The sequence below is a fragment of the Callionymus lyra genome, chromosome 7, assembly GCF_982586985.1.
Source record: "Callionymus lyra chromosome 7, fCalLyr1.hap1.1, whole genome shotgun sequence".
Taxonomy (NCBI): Eukaryota; Metazoa; Chordata; class Actinopteri; order Syngnathiformes; family Callionymidae; genus Callionymus; species Callionymus lyra.
Genome location: NC_141824.1, coordinates 5,237,798 through 5,245,584, shown reverse-complemented (window position 1 = coordinate 5,245,584; position 7,787 = coordinate 5,237,798).

Genomic DNA, 7,787 nt, shown 5'->3' with positions numbered 1-7,787 from the left:
TGCTGTTGCCTGAGACCTTTACTTTCTCTGACAGGTTTACTTTTGAGGGCCAGTTCATGCTAAGGTTTGTGGGTAAATAGTACCAAGAACAGGCAGTTCTGCTTCATTGGTGCTCCGCCCTCCAACGGCTTCGCTATGGGTTTACCCCGAGGCACCGCCTCGTCTCTGAGAAAGCTTAATGAACTCGCCACCCAGCAGGGGGCAGTACCTTCCTATAAAGGCGGGCAGCACCCGCCGCACTTTCTCCTTTTTCAACTCAGCGAGAAAGCTCCTGACAGTGGAATGTAATGATGGCGAATGAATATTGAAGTGAACCATGTGTGCACGAAGACTCCCTGAAGAGGAGACACACATGTCTGCTTCGTTTTGCCTAGAGGCCCAAATCACACGTGATGATTATGTGGCCTTCCGAGCGCTTCCCACGGCTTTTGACAGTGACGGGAAGCGTTCGAGGCTTGTCGACCCACGCCGCCTCAGATCATGATTATGATCAACACAGGACTGCCGTGTTGTTTAAGAAAACAACACGGCAGTCCTGTGAGCTGCACTCGACAAGCTCACGTTCCAACGTGTTGGGCCCTGATGAGTCGAGCTGAGTCGTCCATCGGTCATGAACAGATGTCGACGAGGAGGACGACTGGCTCGCTGCATGGAGTCGACCATGGGGTATGCGAGAGCGATCAGGTGAGTATCTCTTGCAGGTCTCATGGCCCTCCTGCAGCACTCGACGGGTTCACCTGAGAGGTATTAGTGTGCATGTGGCTCCGCCTGTGAGTGTGACGTATTCACAGGCGTCATTAGAGACTTTCGCCGCTAATGCTAAGCTAACATGCTCCGCCGTTCATAGACGGCGAGAGTTTCCTCTCAGAACACAGTTCGGAGGAGGTTTTAAACCCCTTCGTCCGGGTCATACCGAGACTGTAATAACGGAGTCTGTCCACACGAATGAAGGGCAGACTCAACCATGTGCCTTGTTTCCAGATAAGCAAATGTCCACGAGACCGGCTTGATCAGCTGTGTTTACTTCACTTCCGTGTTGACATGCGCTGACGGGGTTTGACCGCCGATGAGCGTTGTCAAAAAAATCCCGGCGCCATGGATGACGTCACGTTTGGCGGAGAAACGTCATGGATGACGTCACGTTGGCGGAGAAACGTCATGGATGACGTCACGTTTGGCGGAGAAACGCCATGGAACGGACGCACCATTGAGAGGAATGGCCCGGCAGGAGGCGGCGCAGCTCCGCCATCACCTGCATGGGCGTGATGACGAGGCGCGACGAGGATACGCGGAGAAGATCCCGTTCGTCGGCCTGATAAGCAAATGTCCACGAGACCGGCTTGATCAGCTGTGTTTACTTCCGTGTTGACATGCGCTGACGGGGTTTGACCGCCGATGAGCGTTGTCAAGAAAATCCCGGCGCCATGGATGACGTCACGTTTGGCGGAGAAACGTCATGGATGACGTCACGTTTGGCGTGATGACGATGCGCGACGGGGATACGCGGAGACGGAGATCCCGTTCGTCGGCATCATCATCTGGTGCTGGGGGGAAGCGTCACCAGAGACCAGCCACCCCAGCAGCACCAACAACATCGGCAACAGCGGCGGCGTGCGACGAGTGAGCGTCGCCAAGATCCGCAGCGCGAGCCGGGGAGCCAGCAGCCGCAGCAGAGTCGACGGCCGAGGGCTCCTCCACCCTCCCTATTCATTCAAGGGAATGTGTCGGGAATAAAACAAGAGAACGTATGACGTTTCTGTGGTTCGTTCTGAGAGAGATGTTGGTAGCGTGCATGTGTTTCCGCCTGTGAGTGTGACGTATTCACAGGCGTCATTAGAAACTTTCGCCGCTAATGCTAAGCTAACATGCTCCGCCGGTCATAGACGGCGTGATTTTCCTCTCATAACACAGTCCGAAGGAGGTTTTAAACCCCTTCGTCCGGGTCATACCGAGACTGCAATAACGGAGTCTGTCCACACGAATGAGGGGCAGACTCCAACCACATGTGTTTTGTTTACAGACGAGCAGAGGTCCGCGAGACCGGCTGAATCAGCTGTGTTTACTTCCGCGTCGACCAGCGCTCGTGCCCGACAGAGCGTGACAGCTGATGAGGTGAGTGGAACTTGTCCGGACATGTCTATGTTAACCGGAGGTTGTTCCTTCCCCCACAGCGCTGTCTACAAACACTGGCACCGTGGAGGACGTCACGTTTGGCGGCGGAGAAGCGCCATGGAACTGACGCAACCTGGTGTTTTTACGCGCGAGTTTTTTTCGCCGTTCTGAGACCAGGCGAGGGCGAGGAACTTCCGTCCCGTCTGGTCGATCAACTGGAGAGGTGCGTGGCGGTCGGATCTCACGAGTGACGAACAGGTCTGGACCGCCAGCGGGGCTGGAGAATGTACGGGACCGGGTGAGTGATGCGGTGCCGACGCGCGCGCGACCTAACTCACTTCAGCTCCGGGTTAATTCTCCAGCGCTTTCCTCCACATCGCGGGTTTTGTCAGCTCCGGTGACACTAAGAAGTGCTCAGGGAGTTGGGAAGACTTCCGGGGGGGGAAGGAAACACGCACGACGCGCATCTGAGGTGTCTCACGCGCACTTGCGCGCTTCTCCCACAGAGCCGGCTTTTATGTATGAGAGTGGGGGTTCTAGTGAATCCAACTCGAGTACATGCTCTGTGGATTCAAGAGATAGAGACGCGGCTTGTGTGATGCCCTTTCGTCTACGGCCCGTCCATGGGGGGCGGGCCGGAGGACTACCCAAGGTTCGCCAGGGCTGCGGTTCTGACAGAACATTATTCGGCTTGGAGTCGCCTGGTTTTACTTCTAGGACCCACTTGGCTGGGGGGAGTAATCAGGCGGGGCTATGCGCTACAGTTTGCCCGTCAACCCCCGCGTTTTTCAGGGATTCTCTGGACGCGTATGGTGGAGCAGGAGAAACTATCCTGTCTGAGAAACGAGGTGTCTACTCTGCTGCAGAAGGAGGTCGTAGAACTGGTCCCTGCAGCCGAGATGATGTCAGGGTTTTACTCCCGGTACTTCCTCGTGGCGAAGAAGACCGGGGGTTGGAGGCCCATTCTGGACCTCAGCTATTTGAACAAGTTCATAGCTACCCGCCCGTTTCGCATGTTGACGGTCAAGAAACTGCTTTCAGGTGTATGTCCAGGAGATTGGATGACATCTATCAACCTGACCGACGCGTACTTTCACATACCGATAGTCAAGAGACATCGAAAGTACTTGCGTTTCGCCCTCGAGGGTCGGGTGTTTCAGTACACTCGACTTCCGTTCGGCTACTCTCTGGCACCCAGGACCTTCACCAAGTGTGTGGAAGCGGCAGTGGAGCCTTTGAGAGTGAGTGGGGTAAGGATCTTGACCTATCTGGACGACTGGTTGATCCTTGCCAGGTCAGAGGCAGAAAGTTACGCTCACACACAGAAGGTGTTGAGCCATATTGCCACCCTGGGGTTCACAGTGAACCTCAGCAAGAGCGCTCTGACTCCAGCTCAACAGTTAGTTTACCTGGGGGTACTGTTGAACTCGGAGGAAGGATACGCGCGCCTCCCGGACGTGCGTATCCAGCCCATTCTCCGACTGACAACACAGTTGCTGGAAGCTCGGTGTCACGTGACAACAGCAGGCACTGTTATGTCCCTCCTGGGGCTCATGGCGGCAGCCCACACGGTTGTTCGGCTGGGCTTGCTGCACATGAGGGAGCTTCAGAGATGGTTTGGTCGTCTCAAGCTAGACCTCAAGCGGGAAAGAGGTCGGAAAGTGCGCCTTCCCGCTCGGGTTTTGCAGGACATCCAGTTCTGGAACTCTCACGCCAACCTCAGGCGGAGAGTTCCATTGGGTTGCGTCCTTCGTTACACTCAAGTGTTCACAGACGCTTCCCTGACAGGTTGGGGAGGCACCTCGGGTCAGGCCTATGCCAGTGGGGTCTGGAGCAGTCTGGTGCTCAGACACATAAACTGGCTAGAGCTGAAGGCAATTCACAATGTCCTGCTTCACCTCTCTCCCCAACTGTCACAGTCCAACGTCCTAGTTTTTTCAGACAGCTCCACCGCCGTGGCGTACGTAAATCGCCAAGGTGGAGTCAGATCCCCAGCCCTTCTGTGTGTGGCAAGGAAGATTTGGCTGTGGGCGGACTGTCACCTGCTTTCGCTCAGAGCCCAGCACGTCCCGGGCGAGCTGAATGCAGTAGCGGACAGACTGTCGAGGGGGGCCGTCCAGGACGAATGGGGTCTGTCCGAGGCAGTGGCAAGCGAGATCTGGTCTCGATTCGGTCACCCGGTTGCAGACCTCTTCGCCAGCAAGGAGAACTTCAAATGCCCTCTTTGGTTCTCCCTCAGGGCTTCGGACCGCCCCCCACTAGGCGTGGACGCTTTAGCCCATTCGAGGTGGCCGGTCGGTCTGCTGTTCGCCTTCCCTCCTCCGCGGCTCCTTCTCCCCCTGATTCGGAGGACGAGGCGGGGGGGGGCTGAGGTTAATTCTAGTGGCACTAGACTCCCCGGGGGCGCTCTGGTTCCCAGAGCTGGTGCGCATGGCGGTCGGGGCCCCGTGGGCCATCCCTTGGGGCCCCGCTGCCCTGTGTCAGGCGGGGGGGGACACTGACAGCGCCCCCGGTGCTGGGCCGGCCTCTCAAGGTGTGGCTCCTGCACGGGACGAGCTGATCGGGACCCTGGACCCGGACGTTCTCCACACGCTGGAGAACGCCCGGGCCCCATCAACACGTAGGCTTTATGCCTCAAAGTGGGGGATATTCTCCCGCTGGTGTTCAGACAGGTCCTTGGACCCCAGCTCTTGTTTGGTCTCCGCTATCCTGTCTTTCCTGCAACATTTGCTGGATAACGGGCGGACTGTGGCGACACTGAGAGTGTTCGCATCAGCCATAGCGACGAGGCATGTCGGTTTTGAGGGTGCTTCGGTTCGCGCCCACCCTTTGGTGGCGCGTTTCCTGCGGGGTGCCTGCAGGCTTCGACCTCCTGCAAGGCCTTCCAGCCCTCAGTGGGATCTCCAGTTGGTACTGGACTCTCTCACAGGGCCGACCTTCGAGCCTCTTGACCAAGTCCCATTGGATATCTTGTCTTTCAAGGTATCGCTCCTTCTGGCACTAACAACCACGAAGAGAGCAAGTGAGCTTTGTGCCCTCTCCATTAGCCCTGAGTGTCTTTCCTTTGGCGTCGAGGAGTCTTCGGTGTCTTTGCGTCCTAACCCAGCGTTCCGCCCGAAGATTCTGAGTTCCTTGTTCCGGGCGACGACCTTCACGCTGCGGGCCTTTCACCCGCCGCCTCACTCGGACCCGGGTCAGGAGCGTCTCCACCTGTTGTGTCCAGTGAGGGCGTTGGCCTGTTACTTGCGGCGGGTGGCCGAGTTTAGGCGCTCTGATGCCCTTTTTGTCTGCCACGGTAGATGCCGGCGGGGAGAGGCTCTCTCCCCCCAGAGGTTCTCTCATTGGGTGAGATCGGCCATTATCCGTGCCTACCGAGCAGCGGGTGGATCCGCTCCTAGCGGTCTGAGGGCACATTCCACCCGTGGCGTGGCAGCCTCAGTGGCTCTTTTGCGGGGTGTGGCAGCAGAGGATATCTGCTCTGCTGCCTCTTGGGCGTCCACGTCTACCTTCGCTAAGGCCTATCTCCTCGACGTAACGGCGGGATCAGTAGCTCATACTGTCTTGAGCGCTGTTGTGCCCCCCTCAGGGCCCACGGCTCAAGTGGGATTGGACCCTGGGCCGGCGGGGCCCTAGTGATGCTGCTCCAGGAGCGGCGTCCAGCTGGGGGTACATTTATCCCGTCAGGCTTCGCCTTTTGGGTAAACCCATAGCGAAGCCGTTGGAGGGCGGAGCACCAATGAAGCAGAACCCCTGAGTTATCTATTATAACCTCAGGTTCTGCGAGTTGGTGCGAAGCCCTCCAACCTCGTCGCCCAGCGGCCGCCCTTCTCGCTGAGTTTTCAGTTGGAGAAAGTGCGGCGGGTGCTGCCCGCCTTTATAGGAAGGTACTGCCCCCTGCTGGGTGGCGAGTTCATTAAGCTTTCTCAGAGACGAGGCGGTGCCTCGGGGTAAACCCATAGCGAAGCCGTTGGAGGGCTTCGCACCAACTCGCAGAACCTGAGGTTATAATAGATAACTCAGGGGTTTTACTTCCTGTGAGACCATACAATGTTGGAGAGATCGTAGAGCACCAAGAGCTCACTGACCAGGAGGGAACTGAAGATAGTTCAAGTGTTTTTTTAACTACAGAAAGTCTGTCCGTAAAATAATGATAAAAATGGTTCTTGAATTGATGAAAATGACTGAAAATCATTCAAATGTATTTACTGTTTGAGCTCAATGTCATGTTTTAACCACTAGAGGGAACTAGAAGCTTTTCTCGTCTCCACAAAAAACTCGTTTATTTTTTACTTTCATAGTAATATTTTAGAAAAACTTTTTTTCTGAATAAAAGAGAATAGAAAGGAAGGAAAGAAAGTTTATACATATAAATCATCGTATGTCAAAATAAAAAGCAATTCAATCCACTTTTATTTCTCTTCACTTTAATTTGACACTCCTGGTATTCCATAGTTCACATTCTGCGTGACTTTAAGGTTCAGAAGAACGACTCTAAGAAATAATAATAAAGTTTAAAGTGGAGTTTTTGTCACAGAAAATAGTCGTAATAACATGTTTGGTTTACTTTGACTTTCCATCTGGACGTGACGTCACACTGAATCCTCATTGGCTCAGATATTTCTTCCTGCGTCTGTTGTTTACTTTCACTTGTACTTCGTTCGTCGACCTGAAGACTTGTTGGATCCTAGTCTCCAGAAAAGAGCTGAAGATGAAGAAGGTGTTGTTTGTGCTTGTTGTGTGGATCCACAGCTCAACTGCGAGTGAGTCTCCTTCCTCCACTTTCATGTGTTCACACCTGCGTCACCTTTTATTTCTCCAAATACTCTTCACTACAACCTTCATGACCTTTTCACTCTCAGAGGAGTCAAAGTGTTTCACTGATTCACTTTTCATCTCAGAACCGTGAAGAAGTCGTACACAGAAAAGTAGATCCGAGCTCAATGTCAGGTGCTCACCTGGTGGCGCTGTTGAGTCACTTCTGTTGATTGACGGAGGAACTTGTTTGACGCTGAACAGAAAGTGACTCCAGAGTTTTGCTTCATGAGCTGATCACTTGTTTTTAAACGATGCTGCCATCAGGAGATTCATTGACTCACAAGAAGAGCTTTTACAATTTTCATTGATTTGACTTTAGTAAACAAGTCTATCATGAACTAAAATGAGGAAATAAAAACAAAGAAAGTGTCGCATTTCTTAAGTGCGCATGTTCAGACAACCTTGTAGCTCAGCTCACTTCAACATATTATCACATCTCACAGTTTATTGGAAGTGAAGCAGCTGCTCTGAACTTGTGTTTGGACTTAAAATATCTAAATGAAACATTTACAATCATGTTGAACAGTAATCTTCAGAAACATGTTATTTATAAACTGATATAAACTCATGTTATTTTAGTTCATCATTAACCTTAATGTCCTTCAATGATCTTTATTCTATCAATCATTCTTAGATTTGTTCCATGAACTTGGTTTTAATATTTTATTATCTATGCGTTTTTTAAAAACAATTTCAATTTAGTTGTTTGATCTTTTTCAACATTGTTGCTCCTGTTTCTTCTTAATTCATCCATTTATTCTTTTAATTCTCTTTATTCCTTATTTGTTTTATTATAAATATTTATTACATTTCAGATTGTTATTAATATTAATCGTTTTTTCTTCTTTCTTCTTCTTCTT